Below are 21021 nucleotides of genomic sequence, written 5' to 3'. Positions count from 1 at the left end.
ATTCAATATTTTTTATATTTTTTTTTTTTTACGTTATTTCTGTTTCATACAATTCTCTGGGCAGTATATAGCTGATGCTATTTTATTTTAAACATTTTTTTTGTCTCTGGATGCTCAATCTTCTATGTAGCAGCCACCAATCGGTTGAATCCAGTCCCTAGTATTATTTTCCTCGACAATTTCAATTCGTGCTACACCATTGCCCGCTTCCTCTCAATGACAAAGCCATCCAAAAGCTCGTGATGAAAACGGAAACGCCCGAAATAAAACGGCTTGTATATCTATATAATAAATAGATGTCTACAAAATAAAAATATTAATAAAAATAAAAACGCAACAAAACATAATAAAAATTGTACATGTACACATAATACTTTTTTTTATCAATAGTGGACCAAAGTGTTGGCAAGATAACACGGAAAAACAAATGCTTAACATATATTGGACTGGCAGTTTTATCTAACAAAGGACTCTATTCTACTGTTTTTATCATTATTATTATTTTTATTATCTCTCCATTCGGTTGGACCGCTATCGATACTCTAACCTTTGATGACCTCCAAGCGGATGAATTTCCAAAAGCCTAGACGCTTGCGGCGGTTAAATATCTCACGGTCCTTTGAGTTGCATCAAAAGAACACGGGCCAGCTTTGGCTACTCTTAAACGAGGTAAACACTGTGAGGTAGTGTTGCTTTATATCTAGTCGATGAGCATCAAGGCATTAAAGCACAACCTGGACTGTTTTTGGACATATATATATTTAAGCTTCAAGCAACTTTTATGTAATACAAAGAACATTTCCCCTTCCAACCTTCAACAATTTCGGCCAGAAGCTAAATCCTAAATCTTTTAGGATTTAACTTTCAAGCTGCATGCGTAGGGGTGCGATTTACTGCAACAATTAGTTGACATTAGCAGCACAACTTAAATCTATGACTAGAAGGAAAGTTTGCGATCTCGCTAAAGAATTAGACAAGATTTGTGTTGCAATTCCGTGGACGCATAGCAGTAAACCCCATCTTGATCTTGGTTCGTTGTGTCCGATTAATCGGAGGTTACTTCTTAGGATGAAGTTATTATGCTACGGTATCGCTGAACGAAAATATTTTAAGCCACAATTTTGCTAGACATCTTGATAATAACAGGACAGATACACTAATTGCGCTGATATTCTACACTGCAATTCATCAGCAATCATTATCTGGGTACTGAACAGTGGAATTCTCTATCGCATCTATAACGATAGCTTAGGCTTTGTCAGATTTTAAGAGGCTTTCTCTAGTTAGAGATTTCGACTAAGGCCAATAGATTTCGATTATTATCCGATTGGAGTTGATCGGATTCAACCAGAAAATAGTCGAGATTCTATTGTTCTCTATAAGATTCAATAGAAATTCTTAACTAGGATTGCTGGTCAGATATTGAATTTGGAACTGATTATACTTTGACAGATATGACCATATCTGCTAAATTTGTTTCCTGACGATTGTTCACGTTTTTTGATATGTGTTCATATCTGGACATGCATGAAGAGATCTGAACAGTTATCAGGAAATAAATTTAGTAGATATGGTTACATCTATTCAAATATAGTCAGCTCCTAATTCAATATCTGACCAGATCTGGCCATATTTCATCGAATCTAATTTTTTTATGATACATAAATTTATGTTGCGAAGCAATGAGATGTGTTCTACTAACGCTTACTCGGTCACAGCTGATTCACTCACGTAAAAAACATATTGACACTCGTTCAAATATGTTCAACTACAACGAAATTCGTATCATATGTCAGATAATTCATTAATGAAGAAAATGAATACAATTTTCTGTCAATTTTTTAATAATAAGTATTGAAAAAAACAAAAATTTTGAAAAAAACTGACGATGTCCGTCGCACACACACCCGGCCGTCCATCCGAAAATAGTCAGAATAGCTTCCTAGGACCTCAAAACTTCGAGATCTGATAAAAAATCGATTTTCGAAAATCGGACCGAAACCAATAACTTCTTTTTTTTTTTTTTAATTTGTAATTTTCTTAGCGGGAAGTTAAAAATATTAAATACGTAGGTGGCATTTGGGAACTTCCAATGCAGCCAATCATTATCTTTATTATTTCTAACAAATAGAGTGCCATCTATTGATCACTTTTTTACACTATTTTTTTTCTTATTATTAATAATGAATACTCTGAATTTCTTCCTTCTCATTATATTTATATATTATCATTATTTATTTATTTTTTTTTTATTTATATATTCAATTTTAATGCCAAGGCAAAAGCCGAATGGCAAAAATATACATAATTATTTATAATAAAGTACACGTGTATCAAGTTTAATAAACATTATAATTAGAAATGGTTAAAAAATAACGATATAAACTTTGTAATATACTAAAGATAGAAAGAGAACAATTTCTAACCATTTAGGAATAATAATAATAGGGTTAAGTTAAAGAAGTTAAGTTTAAATGCTCAAATGGTTTAAATTTAAGTAAAAGTTTTAACAAATCTGCAGCGCAAATTTTAAGTGGCCTGGTTCATATCTATAGTAAAGTATCACGTTCCAGTTTCACGAAAAATTCAAAACCATTACTTTTGAAGGCGTTTAGGCTGAGTGATTCAGTGACTTCAATTGGTAATTCTCTCCAGAGTCGAATTGCGGAGATTACAAATGAATGTTCGAAGATTGTAGTCGAGAAGTTAAGTATTTTAAATGAAATGTTATTGTATTTCGCTGCAATTCTGTCAGATCTTCTGATCTCTGATGATTCTTCTATAAAGAGACTTCTGAGAAACTTGGGTTCACCCGAATTGAGAAGCTTAAACATAAAGCATGCTAAAGCGTAAAGTCTTTTGGATTTAATTGTGAGCCACTTCAATTTGTACCTGTAAGAAGTGACATGTTCATCACGTCTAAGATTGAATATAAATCTGATGGTGTTATTCACGAGACGCTGTAGTTTGTAGTCTAATCTTTTCGATGAATCAAGAAGAACTAATGAGCAGTATTCAATAATTGGGATAATAGTGGACACGAATGAAAATATTTCTCCTGTACTTCAGGCAGTTTAACGTAGCGTAGACTTTACCAGTAGTATGGGCAACATGGACATCCCAAGAGAGATTATTTGCTAGGTGGATTCTCAGATTATTATGTTTTTTTTTTATTTTTCGAATTTGCGAGTTGTGCTTGTTTAGATTTTCCAACGTTTTTATCTATGTGTTGTATTTAAAATTGCTGTTATATATTGCAATTATTATACATTTCTAATAAAAATTACTTTCCCTGTCTTATAGTCATTGAAATAAATGAACCCTACGGTCGTATAAATCACTCATTAAATTACATTGACACCAGGCTTCGTAAAAACCGGCCGATACTTTTTGACACAGACTCCATTTTGTATAACAGAAAAGTTTCTATCTAAAATCCCATTATTCAATTGATCTCAATAACCTCCAAATAAATTAAATTACTTGAATAGATACAACGCAACCTAAACAGTATTCTCGGTGTTAGTCAATTAATAAGATTAATTTTTGCTTGTTCGATTCACTCCAGCGTATCCAGTATATGTAATGTATTAAACAGTGACTTTGGCAGAATAGAAACGCAAACGGTTAACAAGCGTGCAAGCAAAACAGTTTAACCGAACGGACGTCACGTGCCAGTGTTTACACAAGACCGGTCTTTGTGTCAGGATTGAAGGACTGGCCACAGCAAGAGTTAGACTCAGTCTACTAGTGGGGGCGCTTCGAATATAACTACAGCCGTCGAAAAGAAGGACAAACGACAAACGAGTAGCGTAAAATCAATGACACAATCATGTGTGCTGATGATGTGAGTGGTCATAAGCATTCTGTCCCTATTGTTTATCTTAATTTTATATTCTGTTTACTGAAATAAATGAAAAAATGGCTGCTATGAATAAATCAAGTAGTCAAATGTCAAACAATGCTCAGGTATAACCTCATTTTTTTCTTTAGACTTAATAGATGACACTAGATAGCAGCGACATCAGTGACACTAGAGACGCTAGAGACATATCAAACCCATACTTGCACAAATTTATATCAACATGCACACTACGACTAGTTATCTATGACTACGACTACTATTACACTAGTGTAGTGTAGATCGCATCTCTAAACATGAGAGAATCACTAGGGACTATTGATTCCCGTGCTCGCTGACACGCGTGGGGACTGACAAAGGACGTGCCTTGGACGCGTGTCGCTTTGTTCCACTTTAACCCTCGAACGCGCCCAAAGTACGTTCAACCTGACTCGACAACCAAATATATAACTACACCCAGACATATGTGTATGTATGTATGTATGTATATATGTGTGTATATGTACGTAGTCATCGTATAGTATTATTTCCTAACCACAAAAACCCAAGCTCTGACACATCCGCTTGTTTGTTAAATTAAAAAAGAGGTAAAATAAAAATATAATAAAATAAAAACAGACGCCCAGAATCTGTCGGAAACATGTTATATGTCACGACAAACCACACCTTGATTTAAAAATTCATTTTATTGTGCGAAATATGCCATTTTTAATTATATTATATAATGAAAATTTTTTGGAAATTTTTAACTATTTAATGGTTTTTTAATTCCCATGGAAAAGCTATATATTGTTAAAAATATATCAAAATATATATGGTGAATATGTGATAAATATATAGCGGCAAAAATATATATATTTATGAATATATGTTTTTTACATATATTGGATTATATATTTTTAATAATGTTTCTTTTTATATAATGTTTTATATTTCTCTATATATATTATATCATATAATGCTCAATATATTTTTGTCATATATGGATGGTATATATGTAATTTATAAAGTATAATATAATAAAATTTATATATATTTTGACTCATAATTAGTGATATATTGTCTGTATATAATTGATCATACATGGAAGAACTTATATGTTTAAATCTATGGTTTGCGGTACATTGAAGTTATATTTTTGCAATATATTAGAAATTATATTTTTCTCGATATATTTAAAATTATAGTCTTTCTATACCTATATTTTTTGAGAAGCTGCCCGATAGCATAGAAATGAAAATTCCAAACTAAAATGCATGGTTTTTATTATGTAACATACCATGGTACGAAATATATGTATAGTACCATATATTTTGCAATATATTGGACGTTATATATTGCAAAATATATGGAGTACCATATATTTTGCAATATACTGGAAAACTTATATAAAAAATATACATCATACTGTATATTAATAAATATACTACTTTCAATACAATATACCAATATATAATAAAATATATCAAGATATATATGCTAAACATGCATAAAAAAAGTTATATTGATAAATATATAATTAATATATTGTAGCCATATATTTTTTTTCAATATATTATCATATATTAATACGGCAAAAATATAAATATCATTTTATATATTGTGCAATATATCACATTATAATATTCATATATTTTAAAGTATTTTTTTTCACATATAACGTTTTTTCATGCGGGTTGTAAGGGATAAAAAAAGTATTTTATGGTATATTTTGAATCAGGGGTTGATTTGTTGTATTGAAAGCTGGTATTATTGATTTATGCCAATAATTGATTGAACAAAAAAAATGTAATCTGGCCGTATCGAGAATGAAAAGTAAATTTTTGGCTCTGATTAAAAATAAATTTGAAGATAAAGTTGGGGGAAAAAAATTTTTCAAATTTTCAAAATCGTCAAGCTGAAGAAATTAAATGACGAAATTTAAAGATGGTCGCACATGCACTAAGATACGTTTTACAGAAAGTGTGCTGTCACTTTTGGTTTAAAAATTATTTTGAAATATTTTAATTAAAAGTTATGTTTATGAAAAATTTCCAACACCCACTTCTTTTAAATTTATTGAGTAATTTTGCTTATCTTCGAACTGAAGGCGGGTTATATCACATGTGTATACATACGTAGGAAGACTGGTTTAGTGAATAAGCATTATTCAATCTTTACCTCCATAATTTAGATTTTAATCATAATTACATGAAGAAAATATTTCATTATTATTTGATTGACTACTTTTATAACTTCGATTAAAATTTTTTTACATGCCTTAGTATGAAAAAACGAAAAAACGATTGACTCTGTAGACCGACCCCAAAACTTCACCTCGTTTTCGAGTTTGAAGAGATCAAAAAACATTATAATTTGTCAATTTTTGAACTTGGAATTCCAAAAAAATATTTTCAATTCAAAAAAAGTATTTCTTGCCGTACAATATTTCGTAAACTAATTAACCGATTTGCACATATTTTATAGCAATCGAAAGAGCTTATTGGTGCTTAAATTTGATTAAAATTTGAGACGATTCGGCCGCGCGGTTTATTTATTTATTTATTTATTCATTTATAGCCCAACAGCTTACGCCAATAACAGGACCAGATACATAATAGTATTAAAATACAAATCTATTATAATTACAATCTGGTAACAGACGTAAAAATTTCAATACAAAAAAAACAAGAAAAATTTTTAGAATTTCGTAAAACAAAATTCCAAACAAAACAAAAATTATTATAAGGCTTCGGCCAACATTGTAACAGAGATATCACATTCTATATCTAATATAAACAATAGAGTGATAAATATATGTGATATATATAACGTATATAATATAATGTAAAATAATATAATGTAATGTAATACAAAGTAATGTAATGAAATGAAATGAGGGATACAAAAATAATACGCAGCCTTATCAGCACCTGTACTCAACACATATGTATTATGTGTTGCTGATCGTGATCCAGTAACTGCACTAGCAAAATTGGTGGCTGATATACCAGAAGGGTGGTTAAAAATATCGAAATTACTGTTCAGCTCACGAAATTCGTTCATAGCCCGAGTAATGCGGTTTACCAGTAATGCGACAAAAATCTAAAAAGAAATTTTTTCAATTTTGAATTTTTGAATAACGGAAATTTCTTCGCTTATTGACTTCAAAATTTCATTAGCTCTGAGTCTTCAGAGATCTTTCCATTGCCGCAAAGTAGAGTCAAAGTGAAATAGTGAAAACGAGTGGAAATTTACAGATTTAGAGTTCAAATCGTACCACTAATTCCAAAAAGTGGTACAATTGGCATTCGAAATTATTGACTATTGAGTATTCACTATTTGCTGGTAAATTTCACTAATTAACTTTTAGAGCATGCACTTGAACATCCATCCCGCAATGGTCAAAAAAACTTTTTTAGATCTTAAAATTCCAAAATCTGTTGAAAATTCGATCTTCGAAAACCGGACCGGAAACAGTAATTGCCGTTTTTTCTTTTAAAAATCTTCAATTTTTACAGGAGTAAGTTGAAAAATATTAGGGTTCATTCTTTGGTTAAACTTTCATCTACTGACTCAATTATCAAAATTAAATTTTCAAGACATAGTTATTTTTAGACATTTTTTCATGAAATAAGACATAGTATGGCATAAATTTTCTGAAAATTGCATCATAAAACTCTTTACAATAAACAAATTTGATTTTTTGATCCGGCCTATCGTACCCCATACTCGTAATTTTGGTAATTGACACCTTCATATTGTATGTAATTATATATAAATTCAATTAAGAACAAATTACGCCGAAAAAATATATAACACGTGCGCACATTGATGCAAATGTTAATGTATGTAAGTAATGCTATCCATAAAAAAATGTAATGTAATAAAATAAGAGACTATAAGAAGAATATGGTAAGAAAGATGTGAGGCACGCGAACGACCGGTTTCCGGTAACGCCTCCTACGGGCATGATGTTTTAATTAACAAGACATTTTACCTCTTAAAACTTATTTTTATATATCCAGCAATTAATTTATATCGATCATTACTTAAGACCGTTTAAAAAGTTGAACTTTGTTCATAATTTGAGTTGAGTTACATTATAAATACTTAAATATTATTGCTATTGCCTTTGAAAAGTAACTTTTTTTTTAATATCCGAGTCTTTGTATACATTGAATACTTTATTTCTATATGACGCAATAAAACCGTTACTTCAAAGAACCCTACAGTGTGTATTTGAGTTTCTTTGTTCCGACTACATATAACACACTGGACTTATGTTTGAAACTTTTATTATTTTTTTTTTTACACGTGTCATTTATAATGAAAATTGATTGTTAAAGTTATGATAAAACACTTTTCTGTAAGAAATAAATAACTTTGTTGAGTAATTTGACTTTTATTTTCTTCTTACAAGTTTCAATGACATCCATTGACACTTTTAAATAAATTATTGTTTAGTAAACTCTTTGCCGTAAGATGGATTGCGAAAATGGGAATAAAATGTTTCAAATGTTGTGAATATTTATTTGTTTGAGAGAAAATAGACTTTTAAGGATACGCGATTAATTTAAAAAATCGATTAATATTGAAATTTATCTGCGCAGTAAGATGGAATGTCAAAATTGAAAAATTAATAAAATGTATTTCTACAACCATATTAATGATAGAAATGAATTCATAATTCAAATCTATGAACACTTTAATATTTAAAAAAATTATTTCATGTCGTAAGATGGATGGCAAGAGAAGAATATATAATAGCTATATCGAATACTTGTTTTTCTTTGAGAAAAGGAAATGCTTTTTTCGTTGCAAATGTCAAAAAAAAATTTATTCGAGAAAATATTATTTAGTGCCGTAAGATGGATAGAAGTCAAATTTTGTGATTTTGAATGACAATTACTCTCATATAAGGAAGAAATCTTAGGGTTGAATGATGTTGTGAAATTCAGGAAATAAGTAAATCATTGCCGTAAGATGGAGCTTCAATTATTGGGTTAATAATTAATTACTTCCAGAACAACAGTAATTCTATATTAAGATGTTCTACTAGCGTACATATTTCGCGCGCAAGAGTGCGCGTGTCGTTTTTTATATATTTATTTTAATGTATATTTTCATGTCGTTTGTATATATTTTTTTGCTTTCGATCAATCACGATACGAGTAGTTTGGCTTCACATATATTTCATCTAAATTTTATTGTAGGATAAAAGAAAATAAAAGAAAAGTTTAATAGTTGCGTTTTTCAATATTTTGCTGTAAGATGGACGATGTAAAACGTCTCACGTCACTGTTTATCACTAAAAAAAATTATATTTTTCCAATAGATAGTGTCTAGTGCGATGAAAACTTGTAATTTCTTAAATTAAGCATTATGTGTCGCCGTAAGATGGAATAATCTAGATAAACGGAGTCATACTATTTTGAAAAAATTTCAATATTATTGTTCCTTCTGTAAAATCATTCTCAGAGTTCATTAAAATTTGTTTATAAGTAATATGTAAATAATTTATGCATTGCCGTAAGATGGAATAGAAACAGAAGAAAAACAATCCTGAGGCTGTTTTCTCGAAAAAAATATATTTTCTAATAATAGCTATTTCCGGAAGACTTTAACTTTGTAGAGAATTCTCTAAATAAATTATTATCGCCGTAAGATGGAATAATTTAGATATACGGAGTCATACTATTTTTAAAAAATTTCAATATTATTGTTCTTTCTGTAACATTATTCTCAGAGTTCAAAAATTAGTTTATAAGTAGTATGTAAATAATTTACGCATTGCCGTAAGATGGAATAGAAACAGAAGAAAAACCATCCTGAGGCTGTTTTCTCGAAAAAAATATATTTTCTAATAATAGCTATTTCCAGAAGACCTTAACTTTGTCGAAAATTCTCTAAATAAATTATTTGCTTCGTAAGATGGAGTAAACTGTTTTAAAAGGCGTAAATTGGCGCCATTTGCCGTAAGATGGGCCAAATAACCATAGAAAATAAAAAAAAAAAATTCCGTTAGTATTTATTCACATGAAAAAATATTTTAAATTAAGGAAATTATAAAAGATACGTGAATTTAAAAATAGGGCGCTACTGAAATCGAAAATAATTCTTACAAGAAAAATATGTATTTGAAAAATATGTAGTGAGCAGATCTTGTAGTTATTATTATATAATAGAGTGGAGTAAAGTAAAGTAATAGATAGCAAAGTTAGACAAAGGGAGATATGTACATACATTGAAACTGGGGTTAGAGATCAACTGGAACCAATTTCAGCAATGCTGAGCATTTAAATTGAGTCTATGACGTAACCTCCAACCGCTCGAGGGCGCTTCGTTCTACTCTCGGAATCTTTTTAAAGAAATACAGCTTCACTCTCCAGCAGTTTCCAGTAACTTTTCACTTTTGTAAAACATTAAACATAAACTTTAAACATTATGTCCTTTTAAATAAAAATAAACTCTCAGTTCCAATGTCCTGTAGCTTGTAATTGAAAAAAAAAGTCTAAAGAGTACTGTGTCATTTAATCGAGAATTTCTGTTGTTTTTACAGATCAGAGTTTAAGCCCGAAGAGAAAAGTCGACTTAGAGGCAGAAAAAGAGGACGAGGATGAGGATGAGAATGAAGAAGAGAAAGAGAAATAGAACTAGGAAGAGGTAAAGGCAGAGTTAGAGGTTGAGGTTGGAGAAGATGAAACTGAAGAAAAGAGAGCTCTGGAGTACAGCACGAAGTAAAGCCAGTGGTACAACGATCCCGGGGTCATGCTCCGGTCACTGACATCCGCCTTGGCCACCACTCTCTTCTCTAAGACATACAACCGAGCTAACTTTGCCCTGCGACAGCAGGCTAAGTCTCCCGAGGCCTGACCACTCTCTGCCCTTTCGTCGTACTCGTTCTGGTATTATGCCCGTTCATGAGTTGCTGTAATCAGGAAACTATGCTCTATAAATATGGTTTGTATTGTAAATGTCTTATGAAGCCTTTGTTCATACATTTCATTTTCTATTTTTTAAATAGAACTTTTATTATTTAGGGATACTCAGCATCCTTTTGCTTTAATAAATAATAGAATAATGCTGCGAATGTCATGTAATAAGACTGGGAATAATCATAAAATATTTCGAGTAAAAATATTCATTTTAAAATCGCTTTTTTATAGGAGAGCATTATTGAGACGTATAATAAGAGCACTCGTTATTGAACGAACTTCAGTGTTTTTATTATTTGTTACGTTCAATAAATATTTTAAATGCTGGTATAATTTATTAGGGATGCGTACGTGAATTTTTAATCATGATTGCAGAGTGTAATGATAAAAATGTCTGAGTCCAAGATGACGAAGACTCAAAACTTTCTCTAAGATTTCGACTCCGAAAGAAATAAAACATGATGGTCTTTATTTATTTATTTTTTTTATCACAAGTACCGTAATTAACTATTTTTATTAATATCTGAAGATATAACTCGTTATTCTGTTAATGATTATTTGAATATTCGTAAAATATTTATATTTTTAAAATAAACAAAAAAGTTTAAAAGATTAAAATTAGGGCTAAATAACTAGGCCACTAGGAGCAGTTTTATTTTTTATTGTTCATTTTTTATAGATTATTACTGTATTAAATATGTTAATATACGTATATATGTATTGATAAGGTCGTAAAAAAGGATTAAGTTATTAAATTTGATTGATCTAATGGTTAGTTACAAAAAAAATAGTTGCTGTTAATAACTGGTGCATTTAAAAGCTTCGTCAGTCCCTATCACCGACCGGCTATTTAAAACATTAACTTACCCAGCCTCGATATTTAAAATAAACTCTAAACTATCTATCTGAACCCTTAAACATAAAATAATAACTTTCGTTAAATAATTTTCATCGAGTCAACCCTTAAATATTTATATCCACATGTTTATTAGTTTCTCCAGTTATTTAAAATATAAAATATTTATTTTAAAAATGATATATTTTATTACTTATAAATTTAACCAGGTGTCAGTTATTGAGACATGTCGATAATCGGGCCATCGTCTCAATAATTAGTACATCAAAGCAATCTTTTTAAAATCATATAGAGAAGATGAGGGCAAAACGGGATACCCAAAATTTTTTTTAAATATTTCAAAATCACTTTTGTAAATATAATTGAGTATTATTTTGAATTTTTTTTACCGTTTTCGAAAAATTTTGTTTTTGGAATAAATAGTCGGAAATCAATTTGATTTTTTTTCTTATCAATTTACAATAAAAGAACTCCAGTGTCAAATTATTTGAGATGTATTTCAATAATCAACTTTAAAATATTTACAATTTTTAAAATTTTGAAATTTAATTAACTTTTAATAATTTTTTAATCTATTACTTTGAGCAACATATAATTGCTTTTTTCAAAATATCTTCTTTGAAATTAAAACTTCCTCAAATCTTTTACTTTGAAGTTAATAATAAAAAGTGATTAACAAATAAAAAATTGCCAATTTAAAGTCGGCAGTTAAACTTTTTCAAAAATCGAAAGTGTCAGTCGAAAAATGTTAATGACTTTTGTTTTATGATAAAAACTATTAAAAATTTTTTTTCTTCCTTTGCATCCAATAATTATGTGGAATGTAATTTTTCTTTATGTAAATTACTTACAAGAAAATTTAATTTTATCAAATTTATTTAATATCCAGAAATTTTTTTACACTTTTTTAAAGGCCTACCCCATTTTGCCCTCAAGAAATGAAATTTTTTTTTAACGGCGGCTGAAAATTTTTTCTATTTACATTGAATATCATTACTAGAGCCAGGATTTTTGCTTTAATTTAAAAATAATTAATAATTAGTGGTGTGAATTTTTTTATATTACGGAGAAAATATTGGTCTTATTAAAAAACTTTTCAAACAAAAGTTGTAGGAAATTTAATTTTCTAAAAAAAATGTCTCTTATAATTTTTTCTTAGGACTAATAAGAAAGCCGTAATTTCAAAATTAAGATTTTCATAATTCCCCAAATTTTGAATCATTCATTATGAATCTTAATTTTTAATTTACGGCGAAAATATTGATCGTATAAAAAAATCATAAGAAACATTTTTTTTAGAAAATTAAATTTCCTACAACTTTTGTTCGAAAACTTTTTTAATAAGACCAATATTTTCGCCGTAATAGCAAAAATTTGAACTACTTATTTAAAAAATAAGTCAAAAATCTTGTCCCTAATCATTACAAAAAAAAGATTTAACGGATTTGAGTCCCCGAAAACTTCCTCCATAAGTACCCCGTTTTGCCTCCCCTACCCTACCACTATATTATGAATCTTTACTAAATATAATATCTTATATATTTATTACAATCTAAACTTAGTAAATTACTGATCAATACTAAACTTATTCTCAATATTTATTTGCAAACTCTAGATGATAATTGTCGGTACCACTTAGATTTGTTCCTAGATCTCCATTAAACTGATAAAATATTACAAGTTTGCAAACTGATACATGTATACATACATACATATATATATACAGTAAAATTCAATATTTGGTTATAGATTTAGTTTAGGTTTAATCGAATTACATGTCAATTAATACTGATACCCAAGTTTGTTGTTCCTAGTTGTACTTAGATCTCAATTGGCTGTTTACTAATGTAATTTAAAACTATATATTAATTTATTATATCATCAACTATAACATTATTACCATCTAAATTATTTAACTGTGGAGTTTGCGAGTTTGTAAGTCTCTGAGTCTGTAATCAGTAAGCGTAATATATATTTATACATATATATATGTATGTATGTATATATTTATGCATACAATTGATTGACAACAAGGTAATTTGAATGTAAAAGGCTGTAGTACAAATTACTGTGTAGTTTTTTGCTGAAAACGAGCTAATGTAAGAAGAGTAAGAATGAGAATGAGAATAAAAACACTGAATACTGAGCATACAGCCCGTACTCAAAGAATAATACGTATAAAAAGTAATATAAAGAGTATAAAAAATAAAAAATACCTTGAGAAGATCCGCCTCTCAAGATTTTCCCACCGTTTGTCTCAAGTCAAGACGCGGGATAATCCGCGTTGGCGTAACGACTTTACTGTTGAATTGAGAGCAAAAGCTAGCTTTGAAAATCTAACAGAAAAAGATGATAATGATGATGATGATGATCACCATTACCGTCATCATTATTTTTATTTTTATTATTATTATTATTATTATTGACAATTGAGTTGGCAGCGGAAAAAGATTTTAAATTTTTATGACGCGAAATTGCTCGCATGCTGTTGAATTTTTGATACAAATCGATAATTCATTTTTTTTGTTTGATAAAAAAAGCTTTAGACTCGATTTGAAATGAAAAAAAAAAAAAAGTATTTTAACTGGATTGAAACGAATGAAAAAAACAATCGAATTAAATTCAGATTGACTTTTTAATATTTTTGCAGTTGACAATAAATGTCGCGTAGATGATTAGATTTTTAATTCATTTACCGAATTTGTTTCTAATTAAAATACAGTCTAGATTAGTGGTTTCATTTTTTAAAAAAGACCAATCTTTTTTTTTTTTTTTATTAAAAAAAAACGGTGATTCGGATTCGAACCGCGGACTTTCTGTTTTACGCTCTACTAACTGACCTGACAATTACCAATTTTAATTTATTGGAAAATGGCACACTGTCAAAAATCGGAAGTGAATCCGGACTTTATTTTAGTCCAAATTTACTCGGAGTTAAATTGTTAGAGGTTATTTTGAAGCTGCCAAAATATTTAAGTGATTTGTCTAATCACGTGCAATTAAACAAATTTCCGTTTAAAAAATCTGTGATCATTTCTCACTTTGTGATTTCGGAAAAAATGAATCATACACAGAAAAAACAGATATCTTGAGTCAAGAAAATATTTTTGAAGACAAACGTTTTCGGGAACCAAGTCAAGATTTTCTTGAGCCAAGAGAATTCGTCTTGGTTGGAGAAGATTTCTACTTTATCTGAGAAAATTTAGGTCTCCAAAAAAATTTTCTTGAATTAAGAATATTTACCTTCAGTCGAGAATTTTTTTTTGTGTGTACATGACCATATATAGAAATTGTCAATTTATAGCCAAATATGACCATATGTAGCCATATTTAGTCTGTTTATAAACTACATGGCTATATATGAGCATAAATATTTATTGAGTTAGTCCATATAAAGTCATATATGGCCAAATACAATTTCCGAGACAAGAAAAAAGAAAATGGTGTACTCTGATATATATCTACATATGGGAATATGTGGCCTATATGACCATATATATTAGGGTGGTCGTTAAAAATTAAATTTTTTCGGACGCCCCATAAAGAGCTTCTTTTTAGAGAAAAAGTACGTGGGGAATTTGGTTTTTTCGTTTTAAGTAAAAAGAACACGTGCCGCAGGACGATCAACGTTCATTTTTCGATGCGATCGCGGTTTTTTTTAAATATCCCATGAAATATGCAGATTAAAGGAAAAAATCAAAGGAACAATTTTGAAGGAAATGAAATTCTTGACAAAAACGGTCATGGTCATTTTTTTTATAAAATGTGTATTTATGAAGATATTTTAAAAAAAATTTTTTTAGATCTGATGAATTGCGCGTTTTAAGGGGAAAATTTAATTTTTAACGACCACCCTTATATATATGAGCCATATATGATTCGTTTTTCCCGGGATAGTTATACATATTATTACAGTAGAACCTCGATAACTCAAACCTCGATAAGTTCAAAACCTCTGTAACTTAAAAATTTTTTTGATTCCCTTCCCTTCACAGCTTAAAACCTCTATTACTTAAAGTACAAAACCTCGATAACTCAAACAATTATTTTGAGCATTGCCCTCGATAACTTAAAATAATATTTTGGTGACCTCCATAACTTAAAGTAATATCATTGAGTCATCGTATTAAGTATGTATGCAAACAAAAGGTTTCGCCAAAAGCTTAAATGATTTTCACTTTAGTCTTTCACTACTGGTTCAAAAAGGAAAGATGTTGCTGCTCAATTTGGAATCTACGAGAGTACGTTGTCACTTATTATAAAAAAGGGAGGACCTTTACTCAGTAGGAATTTTCATATAAGAGTAAATATATATGTATAAATAAATAAAAATCTATCATTTCTATTGAATTATATGTATCTTTTTCACACTCAAGTTTCCAATCAATAAACCTCGTTAAGTTAAAAATTTTACTTTAATAACCTCTCTAACTTAAACTCTCGATAAGTAAAAAACTCGATAACTCAAATTTTTTTACGTTTCCCTTGAATTTTAACTTATCGAGGTTCTACTGTATTATCCATGATATGGATTAATCGTATATTGAATTTATGTATTTATATATATTTAGATTGAAAAAATTGCAATGTTACCGGAGTTATTATAAAAAAAAAAACTAAGTCAAAGTATTGTCTAATTAAGAAATTTCCTTTTTTTACAATAACTTTTGCATAAATATTTTCGATAGTTCAAAAAAATTTGTAAATTATTCAAAAACTATTGAGATATTTTTAAAAACTTAGTAGCCTCGGAATTAAATTTGCAACAGTTAGCCCTCATTTGACTCACTCACTAACGAGTCGCGCAAAAACGTCTTTAACTTCATAAGCGTGAATGTTTCCATTAATAGCTTCTTATAATTTTAAAAAATTATTTTACGAGAATATATGTAGAGGGAGCTTGTAATCATTTCCGCACTCACTATAAAGTCTTTCCAAAAAGTAAGTCACCATCGGGAATTAGACTTGGTTTCTAATAGTGGGGATAAAAACCGACAGCGACTTACTCTCTGAGAGGACTTTGAATATCGAAATATAAGAGACCTAACCTTACTATATATTAGTGATTTCCTGCCGCAATTTTTTACAGTCCGGAGTTTAATCTTTAATAACTCACAGATATAAAATTATTTAAATATTTGATTATTGTTTGTCATTTAAAAAAATTGTAACTGTACTTATTTTTACATATTTATTAATTTTTTCATTACAATGCAGCAAAAAAAAAATGAGTATTTCGTACGTGCCTGACTCGTTGCTCTTGCCCTGAATTAAACTATGGGTGAGCAAAGTTTCAGGTGTGTCCGCGGTACTTTATAACTTCTAAAGAAGAAACCAAATAAAAAAGTCGATAAGTAAGTAAGTAGAAGAGTAAGTAAGTAGGATGTTATAAAAGATAAAAAAAAGAAATAAAAAAGAGTAAAAGGAGTTAATGTGAGTGAAGAAATAGAAGAAGATCAATGATAAATGGCTGGAGGATTTTATAAAGTGTAATGTAAGAAGTGACTATTGAGGAGTAAAAAATAAGTCTTCCAATATCATCGTTCGCTTTTAAACAATTCCACTAATGGAGACCGATCCGCTTCACCAGCATAAGACAATTGATTCTATTGACTCTAAACCTTTTCTTTATCACAATCCCCAGCATTCACTGTTATTTTAACTGTTCATTTATTTCCTAAAAGCCTTCCGTACATTTTTTTACTCCATTTCTGATAGCGAAGCCATGGAAAAAAGTATATTGTTTAAAAATACAAAGCCGAGTTGAACTTAACCTCAATCGTACTCTGACGCCTGAAATTTGCTTTTTACCTGGCCAATGTGCAGCCTCAAGTGAGGAATTTATTTAACTATAAATTATTTAAAAAAAGGTGAGCAAAGTTTCAGGTGTGTGAGTGTGTTGGGGTGTCATCAGTAGATTCTGTCAACGAGAGGAACAAGAAAAAGATGAAGAGATATTTGAGCTTCAGGATCAACAGATCGCTTTTTATCCCGCATGAAAATATCATATATTAAAAAATATGTTACAGATACCCGCATGGAAAAGCTATATATTGTTAAAAATATATAAAAATATATATGGTGAATATGTGATAAATATATGGCAGCAAAGATATATATATTTATGAATATATGTTTTTTATATATATTGGATAATATATTTTTAATAATATATTTCTTTTTATATAATGTTTTATATTTCTCTATATATATTATCTTATATAATGCTCAATATATTTTTGTCATATATGGATGGTATTTATGTAATTTAAAAAGTATAATATAATAAAATTTATATATATTTTGACTCATATAATTAGTGATATATTGTCTGTATATAATTGATCATACATTGAAGAACTTATATGTTTAAATCTATGGTTTGCAGTATATTGAAGTTATATTTTTCCAATATATTAAAAATTATATTTTTATCGAGATATTGAAAATTATAGTCTTTATATACCGATATTTTTTGAGCTGCCCGATAGCATAGAAATGAAAATTCCGAACTAAAATGCATGGTTTTCATTATGTAACATACCATAGTACGAAAAATATGTATAGTACCATATATATTTTGCAATATACTGGAAAATTTATATAAAAAATATACATCATACTGTATATTAATAAATATACTACTTTCAATACAATATATCAATATATAATAAAAAATACCAAGATATATATGCTAAACATACATAAAAAAAGTTATATTGATAAATATATAATTAATATATTGTAGCAATATATTTTTTTTCAATATATTATCATATATTAATTAATTAATACGGCAAAAATATAAATACTATTTTATATATTGTGCAATATATCACATTATAATATTCATATATTTTAAAGTATATTTTTTCACATATAAAGTTTTATCATGCGGGTCTAAATATATGTGACAATACATGAAATTTTATATAGAACTATATACATAGATTTTGGCCGATTTTATTATATTTCTATATATGTTTTCTCTTATATGATTTTATATATTTCCGTATAACTTCAATATAATATTTATATATTTGAAAACTTATAATTTTAATATATTCAAAAATAAATGTTATTTATAAATGGAAACAAATAAGAATACATATATAATTTATCATTATATGGCACGATATATGTATCATGTATTTAACTTTATAAATTTTTGTATATTTTTCGATATATAGAACCATATAAGTCTCCATATATATACAAGAATAAATAAAATCTATTCTTTTCTGTCTTCCTCTCTCTGTTATAAGATTCAAACATTGTGTTCAGAATACATATATATGTGTGCTAGCTTACAAATTTACATATATAATTATCAATATATGTAATACATATATATGCTAACTTATAAGTTTACATATATGATTGTAAATATATATAATACATGTATTAACTTATAAACTTACGTATATAATTAATTATATTAAAACTTACTATATTATATATAAGAAAATATATATAGTTTTCGGCCACTTATATGGTCCCATATCGATTATATATTTTTCCATATATATTTATCATATATGGTATTTTCATGCGGGTAGATTTGATGGAAAAATCGAATTTGAAAACTGCATGGGTTGATTGTAAAATAAACTTGACTATTAAGTGAGAAAAGGAGAAACGAGAGAATCGGTAATTTGATAACATTTGTAAAGTCAAGTGTTCATTAAATTATGGAAAGCGATAGATAATAAATAAATTCCATGTTAATGAGATTTCTATCGACTAAGTCATCATTAACCGAAGACAAACCCTAATTAAAATTTATTATGCCTCTTTGAGGTTCTGCTGATCTACATTCTGTAGGGCGTAAAGGGAATCCAGAACTTAAGGAACGTAGAAAAAATGTTCTGCTTAGGAACTGGAAAGCTTTGCTTTGTTCTAATTTCGGCAGGTATTAGAACTTATTCAGACTCTCATTAAAGATGCTTACAGTGTCTGATAGAGCTTGTCGAGGCTTTACTTAAAATTTTAAGCGGACTTATTAGCGCCTGGTTAGACTCTATTTTATAATCTTTCTAGGTCCTATTAAATTCTTAATTTTTTGTAACTATAAAATTTTTAAATGATTGGAACAGTGAAGAGGGAAATTCAAAAGAATAAATCGATTTTATTAATCTTGATAATTGGATACTGTGAAGACGAGTTTGATACTAAATTATTATAAAATTTCTTAGTTATTTATATAATTTTTAAAATACTTTTGAAATCAATTTTTCCTTTTGATATAATGGACGAGTATTTAAATTATATAAAAAATTATCATAATGATATAATTTCCGTATACACTCTGAAATTTTTTAAAGTCTCACACATCCTAAATTTTTCTGAGTCCCGTAAAAAGAAATTAGGTTTTATATAAAGATAAATTATAAAAGTACATGACCGAATCCTAAGAGATCATTTTAGGATCCTGAGGATCTCTGAAGATCGTAGAAGAAGAAATTAAAATTTACAATAATTTTTTATAATTTTTAAATTAAATATCAGTCGGGCCTAAAAGCAGTTAGAAAGGTTCTGGCAAAGTTGTTAGAGTGCCTAGAAGAATCTAAATAGACCATGTTAAGATTCTTAAATTCTGACCAGACTCTACTGCTAAATAAAATTACAGTCAGCACCTAATAGAATTCTAGTTTAACTTACATTTTCTTTCGTTACTTAAGTAGCGCTCATTAAACTTGCATTAATATTCAAGTATCACTCTGGGTAATCGTAAAAAGGGTTCATTGGACTGTAGAACAATACTAATTATTCACCAGTAATTAGCAGCCATTTAGATTCAAAATTTACAGACACTGCTTTTATATAAACAATATTTAAATATACAACGTTACCTTATTTTGTAATGCTTCCTTATTTTTTTTTCTCTACAAATGAAGAAATTTAGCGTTAATACTAAAGGATTTTTTTAACCTTCATCCCTATTCATTTATTTAACATATTGCACACGTCAAGCGCGCAAGCGCTGATACTGCTTTATGATCGATCTATTATTTTCAACTCATCCACTCACACAAAAATATTTCTACACTCTTTTCATTACACCAAAATAGGTCAAATTGAATACTAGCATATAGAGAATTTATTAAGGAATAATTTGAACCCAATATTAAGTCGATTCGTTATTTTATTAGTTTAAAATAAATTATTTTAACTCAAGAAACCAGTGCTGTCAATTATTACGAATGGAACTTCGTAGACACGATAACTCTCGATAGACACAATTAATCGGCCCAACTTTTTTTTTGTTATCTTTGAATTTTTTATCATAAGAACCCTCTGGAAAATCACAATCTAAATCCTTTTAGTTTAATTGTAATTAATTAAAAACGTAAAACTGATTATTCACGAAAAATTTAGCCGCCATT

The 21021-nt window shown here is 28.6% G+C and overlaps 1 long non-coding RNA gene across 2 annotated transcripts in view; it reads left to right on the top strand.

The window, feature by feature from the left end:
• The window catches only part of LOC130664575 (uncharacterized), a 116114-nt gene that overhangs the window by 71560 nt on the left and 23533 nt on the right, over positions 1-21021 (top strand). For both annotated transcript variants that reach the window (XR_008989429.1, XR_008989428.1), the window contains one exon: positions 10404-10804. This is a non-coding gene — a long non-coding RNA (uncharacterized LOC130664575). The remainder of the gene's footprint in view (positions 1-10403; positions 10805-21021) is intronic.

Source organism: Microplitis mediator, chromosome 3 (assembly GCF_029852145.1).
Source record: "Microplitis mediator isolate UGA2020A chromosome 3, iyMicMedi2.1, whole genome shotgun sequence".
Classification (NCBI taxonomy): Eukaryota; Metazoa; Arthropoda; class Insecta; order Hymenoptera; family Braconidae; genus Microplitis; species Microplitis mediator.
Note: the sequence above shows the minus strand (reverse complement) of the source record. Positions and strands in the feature narration are given on the sequence as shown.